The 19,507-nt window shown below is 39.9% G+C and overlaps 1 long non-coding RNA gene across 1 annotated transcript in view; it reads right to left on the reverse strand.

The window, feature by feature from the left end:
- LOC116445880 overlaps positions 1 to 19,507 on the reverse strand; it is a 162,801-nt gene that overhangs the window by 49,353 nt on the left and 93,941 nt on the right. The gene's annotated exons all lie outside the window — the stretch shown is intronic.

A 19,507-nucleotide genomic window follows, 5' to 3' on the forward strand; every position in this document is an offset into this window, starting at 1 on the left:
TGATGGCTTGAGTACAACCCATTGCACCCTTTCTATTATTTTTAGAAATATTCTTCCTGAGTCAAAATCATATTTATGAAAAGTCAAAAGGCTTTTTAGTGAGAGAGAAAGAACTTCTCTGCTTCAGAAAAGAAAAAAATATGTGAAATTATTATTAACATTCATTTCCATTTAGTATTTTGCACTGTAATGGTTTCTTGACCAAAATAATTACATGTGGCAATGTGAACCAAAGGCTTAATATCTATTATACAACTTAAATGCAAATTAGAATCTGAATCTTTGTTTGCTTTAATGCAAAAGACCGCATAGGATATGGAAGGTTATTTAGAACTGACCACAAGTATTGTCATGTCTATATGCAAGGAGCAGATTTAAGGTTGTTTAACAAGGCTGAATAATGTTTGTTGTATTTTTTCAGCTGGGTTTCTAGGGTGGTTTTGTTTTTATTCTCAGCTGTTAAATCGTAACATTCCCCTAATTATTTCTGTCATAGTTACAAACTTCCTATCAGCATTTTACTGGAATTTTTAGAATAGAAGATTTCAGTGTATTAAAATATTGTCACAGGATTATGATCCTCCGTTAACAGATAAATTTACGGAGTAGAATCATAGAATGGTTTGGGAGGGATCTGAAAGATCATCTAGTTCCAATCCCACTGCTGTGGCCAGGGAACCTTCCACTGGACCAGGTTACTCAGAGCCCCATCCCTGGCCTTGAACACTTCCAGGGACGAGATGTTCACAACCTCTATGGGCAACCTGTTCCAGCTGCCTCGCCACCCTCAAAGTAAAGAATTTCATCTTAATATTGAATCTAAACCTACCCTCCTTTACATTAAGGCCATTCCCCCTTGTCCTATTTTCACTACATGCCCTTGTAAAAAGTGTCTCTCCAGCCCTCTAGCAGCCCCCTTTAGGTACTGGAAGGTGCTGTAAGGTCTCGTCAGAGCCTTCTCTGTTACAGTGGGGATACTGCAATACGTATATCAATCAATGAGGCCCGTGGAAAAGAAATAGATATGGACCGATTCTTGATAGATGTTTCAGAGATGTTTATTTCTCCAGCCGCATGGCCGGGGCTCTGCCGAGGAACTGAGGCAAGTCACGGGACCCGAGGGTCCTTCTGCCCGTGTAGGGGAACACAAAACAACCCACGGGGAACGAGGCTGAGCAGGGGCAGGGAAACCCCGTGTCTCCCCTCAGGGCCCCTCTCCTAGGACCCCATGGCGGGGGGGGAGGGCCACAACATCTCAGCCGTTTATTTTTAACAAAAAGAGATTTAGAACTTAACATTGAAAACAACTGGATAAACATGAGATAACAAGGACAGTTTCAAAACAAAACAAGCCACCCTCCTGAGTCTTTAAATGCTCAAACAGATTCTCTGGAACATCTTAAGGCTGACAGAAGGGAGACAGGACTCTCTGGGCATGCTTTGTGGGGAAACTGAGGCAGGAGAGGGTTTCTTCCATTTGTACATGTTGGAACTCTAAACAACAATAGTTAATTTCTTCCCTCCCCCTCTTCATCCCCCACTCGGCATTGGAAAGGGATTTTTGGGGAAACAATTGGCAAAGGCGTGGTTTTGTGAGGGAAACCATGGGTGAAAAAATGGATTGGGAATACACTGGGGGTAATAGGATATAGGGTAAAAGGGAAAGGTGGGATTAGGAAAGGGAGACTGTAGGGGGGGCTTATAATGGAGATATTGTCTAACATGACTACGATTTTTAGCATATATAGGGCCTTTCACGAAAACATCATCGGGCCCAGTAACCTCTGCTGCTTGTAACCCTTTTCTACCTTGCACAATTTTGAACTCTACTACTTCTCCATCTCCTAAGCTTGGGATGTATTTTTCAGGGTTATTCTTTTTAATAGCAGTTCTATGAACGAACATGTCTTCTTGGTTGTCGCATCTTGTTATGAAATCATAATTTTGTTTAACATTATACCATTTTACTATTCCTAAAACCTTAGCTACAGTGATTTTTTCCTTTTTCCAAGTGGTTGCTGTTTTCTGTCTCGCTGCGTTTTTGCTTTCTCTTTCGTTTTCGCTCACGTTGGAACTGCCAGGGTTGTCAGTGCTGCCGGGGCCGCCAGGGCTGCTTGTGCGTACGCGCTCTTCCTGGGGTCCCATTCAGAGCCGCACGGGCCGGGCTGCGCCGCTCAGCTCCCCGTGTGCCGCCACCACCTCTGCTCTCAGCTGCGCTGCCACTGCTTGGGGCTGCACCCATGTCTCAGCCGGGCCCCCGAGCGACGACCCCCCCATGCCCTGCTCCAGTGCGTGTTTCGGCTGGGTGCAGCTCCACTCCACCACCGCCAGCCGCTGCCCGCGTGCCACTCCTCTCACGGGGCTCGCTCCACCACGTGCTGCACAGGGCTGGGCGGGCTCCCGCCACACCTGGCTCTGCTGCCGACACTGCAGTTCGCGTCGCTCTGCCCGCGTGCAGGAACTACCTTGCTGCTGCTCAGAGAGGGCTCGGTCCACGTGGCCTGGGTCGCATGGTCCCTGAAGCAGTTTTAACGTTGCAAGGACACAGCTGACATTGTTCAACAGTCTCGGTAATTAAATAATATTCACAAAAATATTCTTCCATCGGCATATATTTTGACTCAGAAATTAACTGTGTCCAAACGGTCTTCCAAAAGTCTTTGGTAAGAATCAGATCCCAAGAAACATAGAAAAAGTGCTTAAACAACCATGCCAGGAAGTGTTTCAGTTCCTTTGGAGCTTGAATTAAGCTAGAATTTACAAATCGTTCTTCAAGGATCTTTTCAAGTTTAAGATAATTGTCCATATGCGGCTCTGAGAGCTGAGAGTCTTTCCATGGTTCCTCCATAGTTTAGAGATGGAATAGCCAAACAAAAACAAGAAGAGAAATCCAGAGTTTACTCACAAATCAGTCACTGTCCTTAGGGATCGGGGATCGCTCTGCTCGCAATTCTCTACCATTTGTTGCAGCGGGGATACTGCAACACGTGGATCAGACAACGAGGCTCGTGGAAAAGAAATATATATGGACCAGTTCTTGATAGATGTTTCAGAGATGTTTATTTCTCCAGCCGCGTGGCTGAGGATCTGCTGAGCAACTGCGGCAATCACAGGACCCGAGGGTCCTTGCCCACGCAGGGGAACACAAAACAACCAATGGGGAACGAGGCTGACCAGGGGCTCAGGAAACCCTGTGTCTCCCCCCCGGGCCCCTCTCCCAGGACCACATGGCAGGGGGAAGGGACCCTGACACTTCTCCTCTCCAGGTTGAACAACCCCAACTCTCAGCCCGTTTTCACAGCAGAACTGCTCCAGCCCTCTGATCAACTCAGTGGCTTTCCTCTGGACTCATGCCAACAGGTCCACATTTTTCTTGTGTTGAGAGCCCCAGACCTGGATGCAGCATTCCAAGTGGGGTACGATGGATGCAGGTAATAAAATGAAGGCAGTCTGTTGGATTAATTGGAGTGGTGTTTCTCTCTGTAAGTCGTACTTCATACCAATCAGTCTTGGCCTGATCGCTTTGCTTACTTGCTTTGCAGAGAATAAGCCCAGGACTCAGCTCAGTAAGCCACTTTCCCTAACCACTTTTTCAGGTCAGAAAATCATTCATTTCACAGCAAACTTATTCTGCCCTCTCTCCCTCCCTCAATACACACACAAGCACAGAGCATGTCTCTCCCTGAGTGTGCGTTTTACAAGCTTAGCAAAAAGCCCTACACAAACTGTCCAAAGCATACAATTCCTAAAGGGTCATAATTCAGTCAACTGAAAACTGACTTTTTCACCTACAGAAGCGCACCTCACCAGTTACAGTCTTTTTCTGTAGCTTTCCACCACTACCCTTGCTTAGAAAGCTATTCATAAAGAAAAGAGTCACAAGGCCTTTGTGTGAATACACAGAAAACTATTTCTCTCCCCACTTTTCTGAAAGAAACTCAAATTTCACCTCTGCCCCTAACCAACTTTTCTCTTTTAAACCATTTCAGTATAGGAAAAATTTGGTCCAAGTGGTGCCATTTTCAGAAACCTATGTATGACTGAAAAGAAGCAGGGACTAAGCACAGAATATCAGCATTGGTATTTTGTTAGCTGTGACTTGACCTAACTTGACAGATTTATATTTTAATGTGGATTTCCTCCCACCAGGGAGATCGTTATGCCCCATAAATCCAATATTCACAGAACTCCAGTATTAGGTAGGACTGAGGGATGTAAAGTACTAGTGACAAACAGTTTGCCTGGGGTACCAAAAGAGAAACTGAAGTCTCTAGCTTTGGAAAGGATCCAGCCATCCTCTCCACACAAGGAAACAACTGTCTCTCCCAGCCACAAATTCCCAGCACCATCTGAGGCTAAAAAGCACATTTAAAATTGACAGGGTTAAGAAATCTGGAAGCAACAGGTAGGGGTTGTTATCCACGCTTCTGTGGTTAGCAAGCTATTACACCTCTGCAATAGCTTGAGACTGCCAGAATTGAATGCACTTGGGTTCTCCACTTCCTTGAAGATTCGAGCTTCAGTCTCCTTCTCAAGAGCAAGGTATAAAGAGATTACTAGCAACATCATCTCATACCTTCTCCTATCCAACCTTGTAAATCTGAGGCTGCCCTTGGTTTAAAAGCACTGATATTAAAATACCAACAGTGCTTCTCTCCTTGTGTCTTTCCCACTCTTCGCTCTTCTTTGCAGATTTCAAGGTGATGACAAAAGAGAGAACAGTCTTAGCATTTGTTAATACCCACTTGACCCACAAAAGAAATTCACTAACATTCGCAGCTTCTAATTTAAAAACCATTAGACCGTTCCGCTTGGCGGACCAGATCTAAATATTCTTAAAGGGGTGGTTTAATTTAATCATTACCTTAACAAGCCCCCTTTTAAAATGATGATCCGCCAAATTCAGGGGATTTGTTTTGGAATCTGATCCAATAACTGGCTTTGTACAAAGAGAAGCATAGCCGCATCTGATTTGGTTCAGAACGGGGTGATAATCATGAAAATTACTTTGCATATTTAATCACTGTGAAAACATGAGTACAAACTACTTTCTAGAGATTACCTTAAAAAAAAAAAGCTTCAGGCTTTGCAGCAAGCATGCCAAGTACTTTGATTTACAGAGAATTATTTGGATTTTATAGAAAGCTCAGTGTTTCAAAGACTTCAAGCTAGTCAGCCACTGGCAAAGAAAAATTACTAAATAGTAGAAGGAAAAGTTTTTCTTGGAAAAAAATTATGTTAACACCAATTGTGGAGGTTTATGTTTGTGGGATTTTTTTAAGTTTGTGTCACTTAACAACCTAGGTTTCAAGCAAATACCTTACTCAAAACCTCTCTGATCTTGTCAAGAGGGCGGAGACACAGTCTCTCCAGGTTTTACCTGGCATGTTTCCTCACGGTCAGAGGCGAGTCAGAAGCCAGCAAGTCAGGGCTGTGGTCAGGACTTTCACAAAGTTTAAGTTAGGAGAGTTTGCATCAGGACTGCTCTCTGGTATGTACACAGGGCTTATGGCGGGGAAAAAAGTTCTGTCAAGGCACAGAAGTGTCATCATCATCTAGCTTCAGATTTCTATCTGGATGTCGTTAGTTGAGGTTCAGCTACACATAGAGAATTTAGAGACAAATGCCTAGAGAAATTAATTTTTCTCACCTAGATCAGACAGATAAATAAAAGTACACTGAGCAGTAGTTAGCAAAAAAAACATATACATATACATGACTTGCAAATATTTCCCCAAGCCGAAGCAACTGGATGCCAGATGAGTATTCCATGGCATGTAAAACTAAATTTGCTGCTGAGATAAACAGGTATAGCTCCACTTAATCTGTCTGAGTTGCCTCTGCTTAACACTTGAAGTGAATTAGGCCCTACTTTTACTGTCAGTTGCTTTTAAATCCTTATACTGTGATACAGTAATGTTTGTAAATAACCCAGCATCTGAGAGCTACAGTGTAGGCAGAATATCTGAGGGATAATTGTCACAGGCATCTTAGATAATGAAGCCTGCTCTAACAAATATTTGTAGGAATCATCTCAGAGGTGTCTGCCTGTCTGTAGCTACCATGTGTGTACAACATTCATGAAAAAGCATGCCTAAATTTTCTGTGGAAACTGGTGTAATATGTACATATTCATATGAAATATGTCATACAGTCTGCTCTATTATAGACACCCATTTTTATATGTTATACACACAAATATATACACGTGAACATATATATATACACACCTGTATCTTTTTGCATACTTTTCTTATATAGTACATATTCCTCTAAGCATTATATGTTCCACAGCTTCAGCAGACTAGAGGTTAATGAACAGGCTTTTTCTCACATATGCACAGAACAGATAATTTTCTTTACTGTTCACGATAAGTTGAAGGAGCATTTGAGTGACAGACCAATTTGTCAATCAACTACAAAGTGTTGAAGAAGCTTCCTCTGCATAATTTTACACGCAGAGATCAAATGTGACCTCTGATTGTACAGTGGGTATGGACAGTCAAGGTTACGGAGTCCAAAGGAGTCATGCAAATCAGTTACCTTTTCTGAGTGCCTTGACTTTCTAAGGTTATCTGTGTGCTAAAATAATCACAGGATTTTAAGAGAAAGATGAAAAATGCTTCTTTATTATTTTATGTGTTTGTATGCATGTGTGAGGAAGGTGTATGTATGAATTTATTGTGGAGCTTGAATGTATGTGTTTTTACTTTATAGCCTGAATTATTTTTTAAGGTCTCAACACAGAGCCCCTGGATCTGACATCTCATGCAGTTTCTCTTGAAAGCTATATTTTAATAGCAGCTCCGTTCATTTAATGTTAGCCACTTCAGATGATTTCTTTGCTAAAACCTGAATTATGAAAATCACTTGTCAATTACCCTGGGTAGCTGTGTAAAAGAATTATTGCACATTCACAGTGAAAAGAAAACTTTATTTTCACCACTTTCCAGTAAAAGCTAATTCAGAATAACTCCATTTAACAGTTATTTTATGCTGAAATACTGAATACCTCAGGGAGTCTTTTAGGGATTTTAAAGTCTCTTTATTTATAAATGATTCATGCTGCATTTTCAGAAAAACCTACAATTAGTGTGGGAAGCACAGAGACTCCTTTGGGAAAGGTAAAAAAACTCAACAAAATATACATGCATTATATACAGTCTTTTTATCTATTGTTGTTTTGCAGTGGACAATAAAAAGAAAAGAACTGGAAAAAATGGCTAGGAGATATTTTATCTAACCTTTTAAATATATGCCTCAGTGGACAGTATGTTGTGAAGTAGTTACCCTTATGATTTGTACAGCCCACAAAATTCTTTTAATGCAGATTTCATTTTGGCTTGCACTTTCCAACCCCAGTTATAAATGAGCAATCTAGCTAAGAGGAGAAGCTTTCTGTGGTAAAACAGGAGGACAAACCATCCCTTCCACCTGCCCCTTGTGAGAGTGATGGCCACGAATGTTTCTATATTTGCTGCCTGGGGTGGTGCTATAACTTCAAGGTCTTTGTAATGCTCACACCAGCAGGCATCAAAGATCACACAGGCTCATTTGGCTTCATGGGGAATCCTTCTGCTCACAAGCCGGAAGACAGATACATATTGCTCTAGTTGCCAGCACTGCAGGAGTTTATGCAACCCCTCTCCTTGTCACATGGGTGGGAGGAATGAGCAGGCAAAGGCAATGAGTGGCTCAAGACCCTCAGCACACACCCCTAAGGCTCCCATGGCTTCACTCTTGATGTGGCTGCCCTTGTTGGAGCCCTGGATTAGCCTGGAGTCCTGCTTTATGCGCTGGTGTTACATTAGAGACACACAGGATGGCATCAGGTTAAGGGTCATGCTCCAGCATGTCTATATGCCTTAATGAAATTACACTCAGGAGCACATCCGGAAGGGGCAGAGTGGCACTAGGGTTGAAGGCTGGATATTTTACTATATATATATATATATATAGATATATAGATATATATGTATATATATATATATATATCTCCTTATCTTCTTTCAGACAAAACTCAATAAAAACCCATCCTTAAGTATTCATTCAATCAGAGCTTCTCTGTGTTGATGAAATGTTCATGACTTCCCCTCAGTGTAAACTCTGTGAGATAGCTGCACTCCCATGAACTACAAGGAGTGGTGAACAAGCAAAACCAAACAGATACTGTTGGCTTCAAAGAGACAAGATCTGCTTAAATATATTTTTCCCCACCTCCATGCTGAGTTTGCACTGGTGCTGTTACAAATGACTAAATATCAAACGCAAACAAAATTTCTCAGGGGTCAGAAAGGTCATCCACAGGGTTTTTTTATAATTACACCAGCATTTACAGTGTCGAACTTGTAGGGAGCTGGAAAGGTAACTGTAGGTTACGGGCGGCCGGACGTAGACGGATGGAGACGAGAGATCTCTATAGGCAGGTCTTGGGACACAGGCGGTTTATTGCAAAGGGCGTGGGTATTGGGGCACTGCTCAGAGCTGCCAGGCTCAGCTCTGAGCAGGCCCAAGAGAGCAAGAGAGTAAGCGGGTGAGAGAGAGAGAGAGAGAGTGTAAGAGCAAGAGTGGAGTGGAATGGAAGTGAGAGCAAGAGTAAGAGTGGAAGTATCTGAAGTCCTGGTTACAATACAATAAATCATCTTCTGTACTGAATATTCTAATTGTCACTAACCAATCTAATACAAGATACAAATCCTATAGCATTTACATACAGCCTATAAGAGTTCTTATATTACCATAGAGTGTTACATCTTAACTTCTAAAAACTACTCTTTGGACCCCTTCTGCTGAGCTAGTAGGGTCTGCTCTGACCCTTGGACCTGCTTGCAAGCAGAGGGTATTGCTCCATCAAGAGGGGATTACCTTCAGTTGGCCATACCATTGTTTTCCAGTTGTTCAGTAACTAAGACTTGGTATTTCAAAAGTGGCTTTCATTTCGATGTTGCCTGTAGTTTTCATATTCCCAAAATCTTTTGTCAGGCAATCATATTTATAAGGCTTTCCTGTTTCATCTTCCCCAACAGGTAACCACCTGGACCTGCTCACTGACCAGTACTGGTACCCAGAGAACCTCCCACGAGACATACAGAAGAGATGGCAAGAAGAACACCCTCAGATACTCTATCTCATTGACCAAATGTGCAAATGACATGGGGAAGAGGTGGTGGGTTGTTATTATTTAGCTAAAAATGGGAAATCTCAGACTGACTGACTTAAACCTAGAGATACACAGAATCTGCATCACACTCTTGTTGGCTTGAATATATTTGATGTTTCTCAAATTGCCATGATAAGCATTGTTCTAAAATAAAGAGAAACTCATAGTTTGCAGCTAGGCAGTATTTTAATTTTCTTTTTAGTAAAGCTCAGTGAATAATATAAATGAAGTAGCAGACTGCACATGTACCAGGACTTGCTTTGGCACTGCCCCAATTGTTTGGATATCAACAGGTGGAATGCAAAAAAACCCAACTTGAATAAATTGGAATACCAGCAAGAAGAACATTACTACATAGCAGATAAATCAGAATACCATTACTGAGATATTGTCTGTGTGTCAGACTACTAGAAATGAAAACAGGACCCCTAAGTACTATGACTTTTTAACATGTTGGGCTATATTTTTTGATTCTCTACATAATACTGCAAGACAGTGCTATAAAACTCAAAAGATGAAGCTTGTTCAGTATCACTTTCAATGCAGTATCAATTGAGAAACTCCCCACAGTCTCTTGCACACTGGGTTTTCTATCACATCTACCAAACAGAAAATACACAGGCCTCTTCTTTCCACTATTGAAACAAAAAAATAGCTAAGTACATCTAGCATACTTCAAGCAATAGATCTGATTATACCTTCACAATTAAGAGTAAATTATCTGCAAGACTCTCCACAGCTGGATGAACCTATGAGTTATATTAGCATGAAAAGAAGGAAAGGGAAAACAGGAAAAGAAGGAAAGGGAAAATGAAGGAACATGTTTTGTTTTAAAACAATCTACAAAATTAATACATTCCAGGTAAGTTTTCCCTGCTCTAAGATACCAAATGATAGACTGCAATTTCCTCAATGTTGTGGACCTAAAAAGCAGCATGATTTCTATAGGACACAAGGTATGTTCATTGTTCCATTTATATTGCTACAGAACTTATCCTAAGCAAACAGCAGAGGTGCATCAAGGTTTGCTTGATTTTCAAGCCATGGATGCTTCTTAAGATTTTTGACCTCATTCTGAAAAGGAAGGAGAAGAGACCCTGTAAGTTCTGAGAGGTGGATCATTAAAGTGAGGCAAGACTGAGTGTTGGTGCCAGCTGCACATCCTGGTAAAGGATGAAGAACCAAAGATCTTAGGTTTATTTTTCAGAACAAACTATGACATTCATAAATAGGAGCAATGCACTTTCATATTTCCAAAGCAAAACAAAAATTATTTGTGAGTTAGCCATTATCTGCCATCACAACACCACATGAGGTCCTGTGGTCCTTTGGATGGCCACAGTTTTAGGTATCTCATTGCCCAGGTCTCTTGTATTTGTGTAGATCCCACAAATTACATTGCTTTTATACAATGCTAGTGGACTATTGGCATGACAGGAAAAGCTCAGAATAACGCTATAAAATAGATCACAACAATACTGTGTCAAGGGATGTAGAAGTAATGTTGAGTTAAAACTAAACTTCTTATACTTCCTCTTGAAGAAGTGCCATCATGACTTCCACGACTACAAAAACTTTCATTGCATTGTTTCATTCATTTTTCTTTCTTATTTTTAAAGTGAAATGCAGGATGTTTTTTGGTCCATGAATGTAACATGAGATAGCAATGTAAAAAATTAAGAAATAACTCTATGTAAAAAATCGTCAGAAATATATAACATGGGAGGAATAATTTTGCTTGTTTCTTCTCTATAAATAGGATGTGATGATTATGCCACAAAAATTGGCATTATACTTGAGCATGTGGAATCCCTGAAGCTGTTTTTAATCAATAATAATAATAATAATAATAATAATAATTTTTAGTTTCACAATGGTGTCTAAGAAGGAAAAGATTTATTTTTGAAGTGTCTCCACCCTATTTTTTTGCCAGACATTAGAAATAATGCTTCAGCAATAAAAGTGCAAACCTTATACTGACAGCAAGTTATCCCTCTTTTAAGATGTTAACTGGTATCAAAATGCAACAGTGTATGACTCAGCTTCTGAAACAATGGCATTCACAATAAACCACTCAATAATTTCATTGACTAAGATGTGGCTTAAGTTAGATGCCAAGTAAAATTCAAGAAGCAACCTGGGACTAGCTGGTGGATACTCTGAACAAGATGGCAAAGGCTCAGGATGCAGTTAGGCAATGCCAGTTAAAAGCACATCGCTCGTTTCCTTGTCAGTGTTTCCAGCACCTTAGGAACCTTTATTTAAAACAAATAAACAAACAAACCAACAAGCCCTCAAAAATCAGTTTCCTAGTTGAAAAGGAGGCCTTTCAAGGAAGCTTGGTTCAGTGGCCTTCAAGTTCACTATAAAGCTTCTGTATATTTCAGGCCATGGGATTAATGACAAATCCAGCAAACCATACAACTAACTTTAAGCCTGTATGTAATCTCAGTTAAGTCAATTAGTATGCCTGCATGCTCAAAGGTAAGCAGATCCTGAAGTACTTTTCTGGTCTGGTATGATTATCCCTAGTGATGTGTAGACATGGTAACTGCTAACCCGTACATTGAGGAAACCTGCCTTCTGCCTCAGCTCAGAAACACATCTTTCTGCAGTATCTACTACATATATCATCGATTCTACTGTAAGCCATTGGAGTCTAGAGGAAAGATTAAAGAAGGAATAAATAAGTGATGCTCCTTTCTCATTCTGTACAATATATAATAGAGATGTTAGTTGTACAGCTCAATTGTATAACAGGTGACTAACATTCTCCTTCAGTGTCTGTCTTTAAATGGCAAAACAAAACAAATTTTCACTTGTGATTGTTAATTCATTTCTGGGCTGTAGGGACTCTGGTGGGCTTGACGGTCGGGACGGATGGAGACGAGAGATCTCTATAGGCAGATCTTGTGACATGCGGTTTATTGCAAAGGGCGTGGGTACAGGGGCACTGCTTAGAGCTGCAGCTGGCAGCTCTGAGCAGGCCCAAGAGAGCAAGAGAGTAAGCGAGTAAGTAAGGAGAGAGAGAGAGAGAGAGAGAGTGTAATAGTGTGCGGAGAGTAAGAGAGGAATGGAATGGAATGGAATGGAATGGAATGGAATGGTGAAGTCCTGGTTACAGTACAATAAATCATCTTCTGTACTGAATATTCTAATTGTCACTAACCAATCTAATACAAGATACAAATCCTATAGCATTTACATACAGCCTATAAGAGTTCTTATATTACCATAGAGTGTTACATCTTAACTTCTAAAAACTACTCTTTGGACCCCTTCTGCTGAGCTAGTAGGGTCTGCTCTGACCCTTGGACCTGCCTGCAAGCAGAGGGTATTGTTCCATCAAGAGGGGATTACCTTCAGTTGGCCATACCATTGTTTTCCAGTTGTTCAGTAACTAAGACTTGGTATTTCAAAAGTGGCTTTCATTTCGATGTTGCCTGTAGTTTTCATATTCCCAAAATCTTTTGTCAGGCAATCATATTTATAAGGCTTTCCTGTTTCATCTTCCCCAACACTGGGCAGAGCTATTGTTGAGTTCACCCATGTTACATTAACACAGTTCCTGTACATAGTACAAGCATACTAAGGTTTAACACAGAAGAAGTTCAATCTAGGTGCATTACTGGTGAAGCTATGAGTTCCTGACATCCAGCTTGAAAGTGCTGGCATGCCTAGAGATAGTAAAATAAGTCATGAATGTCACAACCAATCCATTTCAAAATCTCCAGGAAGATTTATGAGGGCAGATTATGGACTCCTAAAAGCAGGCTCTCAAAGCCCTTCTGCTTAGTTTCTTTCTCCTCTGCAGCTGCTTCTAAATTACCAGACATCCCAGCAAGGCTGTTCAAGCTTGAGTGTGTCTTGACCTAGAACACCCAGAGCTTCTTGAAGGATGAACCCAGTCTGAGGTGGAAATACCCTTTCTCTGCAGTATATTGAAGGTTATGAAAAACCTTGCCTGAAAATTGTGCAAGAGCTCCAGAGCAAATCATGTAAATCTGTCATGTAAATATGTATTTATGGGGTTTTTAGAGTTTGGATAACTGCCACACAGACAGCTCCCTATCTCTGAATATATATTTAAGGACTTAAAAAATATGAAGTTTTGACCTGATCTGTTGCCATATATCTCATCACTGCTCCAGTGGCTGTGCAGGCATAGGATGCCATTCCTGCATTTTTCTGTTCCACGTGTCCATGCGTAGCCAATCCTTACAAACAATGCAGGATTGTAAACAGGGCAAGGCTCCTTCTTCAAATGGAACAACAGCATTTGCTCAGGAGAAAGGGCTACTGCATCTCCTAGAAAATGCCAGGTTTGGACTGGCAGAGTTTGCCTGTTAGAGAAAATAAGGCATTTTCTGGTAGTGTTGCACTTCAGGGGAACCAGGGGACATCATGGCTTGACACACCAGTATTTTTCTCTTGCACTGTGTAACTTCAAGTTAAAATGATCTTGCTGCCAGCCCAACAGGGAAACAAATGCACTTGCAGGGTTTCACCTACATCTGCTAGTACAAACAGCAAAAGGGAAAGATACCTTATTGCTTTACAGCTTCCCTTCCACCTTTTCCATTGTAAAAGGCAACTGGAGTCACATGGATTTTCTCACCTCTAGATATTAAGTGGAATTTGGACTTCTTGGCGAGATTTTCTCTTACCCTGTGGAATCCTCTTTGCATTGTGTTAGAGAGCTTACAACATGATTATAGGTAAAACCATATGCTTTTTTCCAAGGGAAAGGTTAGATCAGCAGTACTATACCCCAGCAACAGGGTCCATCACAGAGCAGGATGATATATATTCAGATGATATATATTCAGGTCTATTTCCTGATTTAAACTTGTTTTCAAACACAGACCCAGTTATTAGAGCTAAGTTCATCCTGAAATATCTGTTTTCATGGACTGTGTGCTGGTATCTCAGAATTATTTGCTTTTTGCAGGTATCCAAACCTGCTAATTAATAACATGAATTCATAGTACAAGTTCTCTGGCTGAAATCACAGCTACAAATAGATAAGAAAAGAGTGTATATATCTTTAATTTTAAACTTTTTAAAATAAACTGCATGCAGTGGTTCTATGTCATGTGTCGTGATGTAAGGAATGACATGATGTAACCATTAACATGCAAAATGATTCATTCTGACTAAGCATATAATGATTTTCTTATTATTTTTCTTAAGTCATACATTCTACCTTACTCTTTAGTGGTTAATTATATTCAGGAACCAGCTGCAGGGGTGCAGGAAGCAAAACTGTCCATTCACTATCAGTAGCAATATAATATAGAGATATGCAGAAATATAAATGTTATGCTGAAGTGATGCTAAGGCTGCCTCTAAACTAACGCCCCAGTTCTGTGTTGGGAACTATACAGGCATGCTCTACAGAACAGAAAACCTGATGTTAAAAGCTTTTAAACATGATCATGGCATGAAATGTGCCTGCATTTTTCTATGTACACATCTTTGATACCAGCTGGAACTGTGCAGAAACCAGAAAAAGCTCTTGAGGAAGAATATTAGGAAGATTGCATGAAGTACAGAAAGTTAAGGCTGTGAATCTTTATAAGTCTGTCATGGTCTAACATACTAAAGTGCTCATTATCAATATAATGCATCAGCTCTCTAGTCTGATGGTTGTAAAGGTCAGTTATCCTGTATAGCAGTCCACAAAATGAGCATTCTCCAATTAATTGTAAAAGCTGGTACTATAATTCTACCTTCCACACTTCATCATGACTAACAGGTGACATGAGTAAATGACAGACTGTACAGACACCTCTTAGTCATATTAATAGTCAGGCACAGTAGCAAGGGTTGAGGACAGAGTGTCAGGTTTAACTTCCCCTCATTACCATTCAGAAAACTATCATTTAATATTAAGTTAATTGTAACACAAGGATATGAGTCATGCCCTTGTGTTACAATTACCTTTAATATTAAATAATAGTTTTTGTAATGGTAATTTCCTTTGGGGATGTTTCATTCTACATTAGGCAGTTCTGACTGATGTCTGTCTTTGCAGATATCTCTATCAGCCACTAAAAGCTCTTCTATGAGTACATATCCATAATCTACAGGAATTCGAGACCATGAGTATTGTTCCATTGAAGTCATTGTCCTTTATACTAGATGTTTCTAATCTATTAACTGTTTGACTATTTGATTGTGCCATAACTGTGATTTTCCTTTTGAAATCTGCACAGAACTGCACTCCTCTTTCTCTGTTGTGGTAGGACTTCATCCATATCCCCAGCTGCCTTGTTACATGGTATATTCATGAGGTGGGCAGTCTAGAGGATGCATAGAGTTTGACTTGTTAGCTATCTGGGAGTGTAGTGGATTCTAGGAGCTGGACAAAAGTAGTGAGAAGAGTTTGAATTAGACTTTTAGTGAAGAACAGTGTGAGCTCAGAAATTATAGCAGCTGTAGTAAATCTAACTGCCCCATGAGCAGAGTTCCTCTGTTAATGGTTACAACCATACAAAGCTGTGCATTTTATAAAAAGTTGTTTTCAGAAAGGTATCATTTAAAAGAGAAAAGGACAGACACTAAAAGCTACAAGATCCTAGATCGACTGTGAGTGGAAAAGTACTGTCAGTAAGGTCTCAGGATCCTCTCTGAGGCTTTAAGAACACTATGGAAATCCTTTCATTTAAATAAATCCTTCTGCACTCAAGAATCATAGCATGAAAGCATAAGGCTCTCCAGAAACAGTCTGGTTGTCCAGCTCTAAAGAAGGTATGAAGGACAATAAGTTCTGCTGATGCACAGGAATTCTTTTGCCAGTGTCAGGGAACAACACAAATACAAAAGTAATATCCAGGGGGAAAGTTTTTACTCCAATGCCCATGGCAATTTTGCAAGGTCAGCATAGGGAAAGCACCAGGATAAGGTTTGAGTCCAGCTGTTTCCACAAAACACCCCAAACTGACAATAAGTGGACAAACAGGTCCCCCTACTGCTATCATTCTTGGTCCTCACAACACTATCAAATGAACTCTGCAGAAAAGGGCAATGTTGAACTCCCTAGTACACACCAGCCAGCTCAGAGAGTTCTATGGTGGGACTAAAACCTAAGCCTAAGTGCCTATAAAATTTTTGAAAACTTCCTAAGTTGCAGATTTCCTTTTCTGATTAGGATCTGGGACTGAATGTCAAGCTTTCTCTGCTTTCACCAGTGGAAGATACATACATACAGAAGGTATAAAGTCTGGTGAAATTGAGTCTCATAAAGGAAATTCTATTTGAAATTACCATAACTTTGGTGTAGAAGTAAAGAGCTCTGAATTTTATCTTCAATATTTTTTGCCCTTGTCAGCAACAGCTCAGCCAACAATCACTAATCTTTTCTCTCTTTCAAAAGTTTGAAGCACAGCAAAAGGCTAAGTGAGACCACATTCTCAATGTGGTTATCACTTACAAATCTTCCACACCAAGCAATCTTTATACAGCCTCTGTACGTTTGAATAACACAGGTTATGAAATATTGGTGCTCCAGATCATTAGTCAGGTAATTACAATTTTTGTTTGTTTGGCTTTAATTAGAATTACTTTTGGAAAGCATCCATTACAAGAAGAGGTCCTCACTGAACAACTGATATACAACAATCCTCGATTAGCAAATTAAAGAACATCCACTTTTACCCCTAGCTTAAGAAAAAAACTCCCTAACTGCTCAACACTACTTAACGTAGAGATTTCAAGTCACTGGTGAGTGAAAGGAAGGCAGTATCACTCTCTCATTTAACCAAGTGCATCTAGATCAGGAGACAAGAAGGAAAAGAAACTCAGTTCTGTGACTCATACCTAGCCATTATCCACCCTAGATATGCCACAAAGACACTCAACAGTGTCATAGTAGTAACATATATTTGCGTATTTAAGGGCAAATGCTTTGTGCAATTCTGCACAGCTTCACTGAATTTAACAGTTTTGTATACACTTAGACCAGGCCCTGACTTTTGTCAGATACAAACCATTGCATTTAGACAAATTTGCTTTGCTCAAGTGCCATCCTGCATGTATTTGTGGCAGAGAAACTGTACGACAGCAAACACATTCATCTTTAATCTGATGAATGCTTCACCACATGCTAGGGTGTGTGTTTCAAAGTATATTGTCTGAGAGATCTGTTCTCAGAAATCATGGTGTGGGGGTTTTCAAAGAGACAGATGTAGAAATGCTTACATGTTCTGACTCAAAGCTGATTGGCCCAAGTACATGAAAATATACAAATCTAAAATTGAGACTAGCACAGACTTAATGATGCAAATTTCCATACATTGGTTTTATAATCCTCACCATTTTCCAGGAAACAAAGTAACACAGCAAAATTAGGGGGAAGAAAGGATTTCTCAGTTTATTAGGTACATGATCCAAATCCTGTGAAATTCAGAGGGAGCCTTTGCGTAAAGAATAATGGACTTTGGAGTAGGCTCTGTGAAAAGGAGTAATTTCTGGCTGTAGAAGCAAAAATGCCCCCAGCCACAGAGCCAAAGACATGTACTTTGTATGCAAAAATAGAATTCCTTGGTGAGAACACTATACATTATGTTTATAGGTAAAAGTTAAATAAAGCATCCCTCTGCTACTGTTGTTGTTCTTATTAAGCAGAAAGGAATGAATGCAATATGCAATTCAAAAATAAATTTGGAGAGAACAAAAAGGGTGGGGGTAGGTGAATAAATATATGTAAAATCACAACATGATACTAATGTTCAATTACAAAAACTTTACAGAAGTCTATTTATTTATTTATTTATTCTAATTCTAAATCCCTACCACTACACAACAATGTCACATTTTAATGTAATATCATGTCCAATGCATATTCATGAAATAAAAATCTTGGCAGTGGCACAAGAAAAGTGGGATGAAGTGTGTTTGGCGGAGTGCGTCACGTTTCCAGACCAGCGGATTTTTTGATTAAAGTCCCTTATCCGTTTTATCATGCATATCCACTCTCTGATTAAAGTGATCTGGAGCTGACACTCACAATGTCAGTATGCACTGAGACCCTTCACACAAAACATGGTTGGAATTTATATGCTTTTAAAAAAGGGGGGAGGGGGGAATGAGAAATAGACCAACCAAAGCTGCTGCATTAAATTAAGTATATATGTATATATCTATCTACTGAAGAAACACACTTGGACTTGCTTGTTTTAATCTTACATATTTCTTTTCAACATTGCCAGGCTACAAATACTGCATGTTTTGCTTCCATTTCAAAAAGTATCTGTCGTGCAAGTTCTTTATCTCTGTTACACTCAGCTTTTGATCAAGATGCTTCCACGCTGAGGTGAAAAACACAGCTGAGGTCTCCTACGGTCACAAATAAATAACAAATTGCTCCAAATCTACACATGCCTTCTCCCTTCTTTATTTTGTCCCAAAAAACCCTTTAATTAATGTACAATATCTCAACCACAGGTTATCTGTTAAGAAAACAGATTCTGCCACAGCAGAAGTACATGGGTGTTGCAAAGGGAGGTTTACCATGGATCCACAGACCTTTTCTCCAGGTCGCATGCCCAGAAGCCTCCATGTATGTGTAGGTTATCTGAAAATGTATTTTCAAGCCTCACGACATTGAGAGGATGCAAAATACCTGAGGTAAGTGTCATATGCATGAAAATATGGTAGCCATTCTTCTGGCTTTCTGTGACTTGACTTTAAATTTTCCTTGACTTTAAAGAGCTTGTGGTCAGGCTCTTCACCTTGATTGCAAAAGGTGCTTAAATATAAGCTCAACTTTAAGCATAAGAAAAATGAAATTTAAGTACTTCAAGTGTTTGTCTTACCTGCAAATAAAGGGTTTTTAACAGCTCATTTAACAGTGGTGTTGTAAATGTTCGTTCTCTCTAGCAATACAACAGTATTTTGCATTTCTAAATGCTGGTCTCCAATCACTAAATACTCTTGAAAAGGTATCCTTGGTTTCAGAGATCCACAGATCTCCCAGGGCCTGCAGTGTTCTTCAAAACCTGCCTTTAAACTTAAGAATTCTGTATCTTTTGGTAAGTTTTAGCTGGGTAGTAAGATTTCAGTAGCTTATGTTTGTTCAATTTATCCAATATATCTTTCCATATTTAATAAATAGCTTATATAAAGTCCAAATGTGCCTCAACTCCTAGGGATTACCTTTTTAATTTTACAAAAATTTTAGGAAATTTTAACTGGGAAATTTTTTTTTACTGAGGAAAACAACTGGACCAGTAGCACATGTAGGGACCAGTGTTGTCCCTCTTCTCACATCCTGCTGAGTTGTGTATCTTAATGCCAAAGTTCAATCAACGTGTTATTCCAGTGCAGGGCTTTTTCTGAGCAGTT

Source organism: Corvus moneduloides, chromosome 6, assembly GCF_009650955.1.
Source record: "Corvus moneduloides isolate bCorMon1 chromosome 6, bCorMon1.pri, whole genome shotgun sequence".
Classification (NCBI taxonomy): domain Eukaryota; kingdom Metazoa; phylum Chordata; class Aves; order Passeriformes; family Corvidae; genus Corvus; species Corvus moneduloides.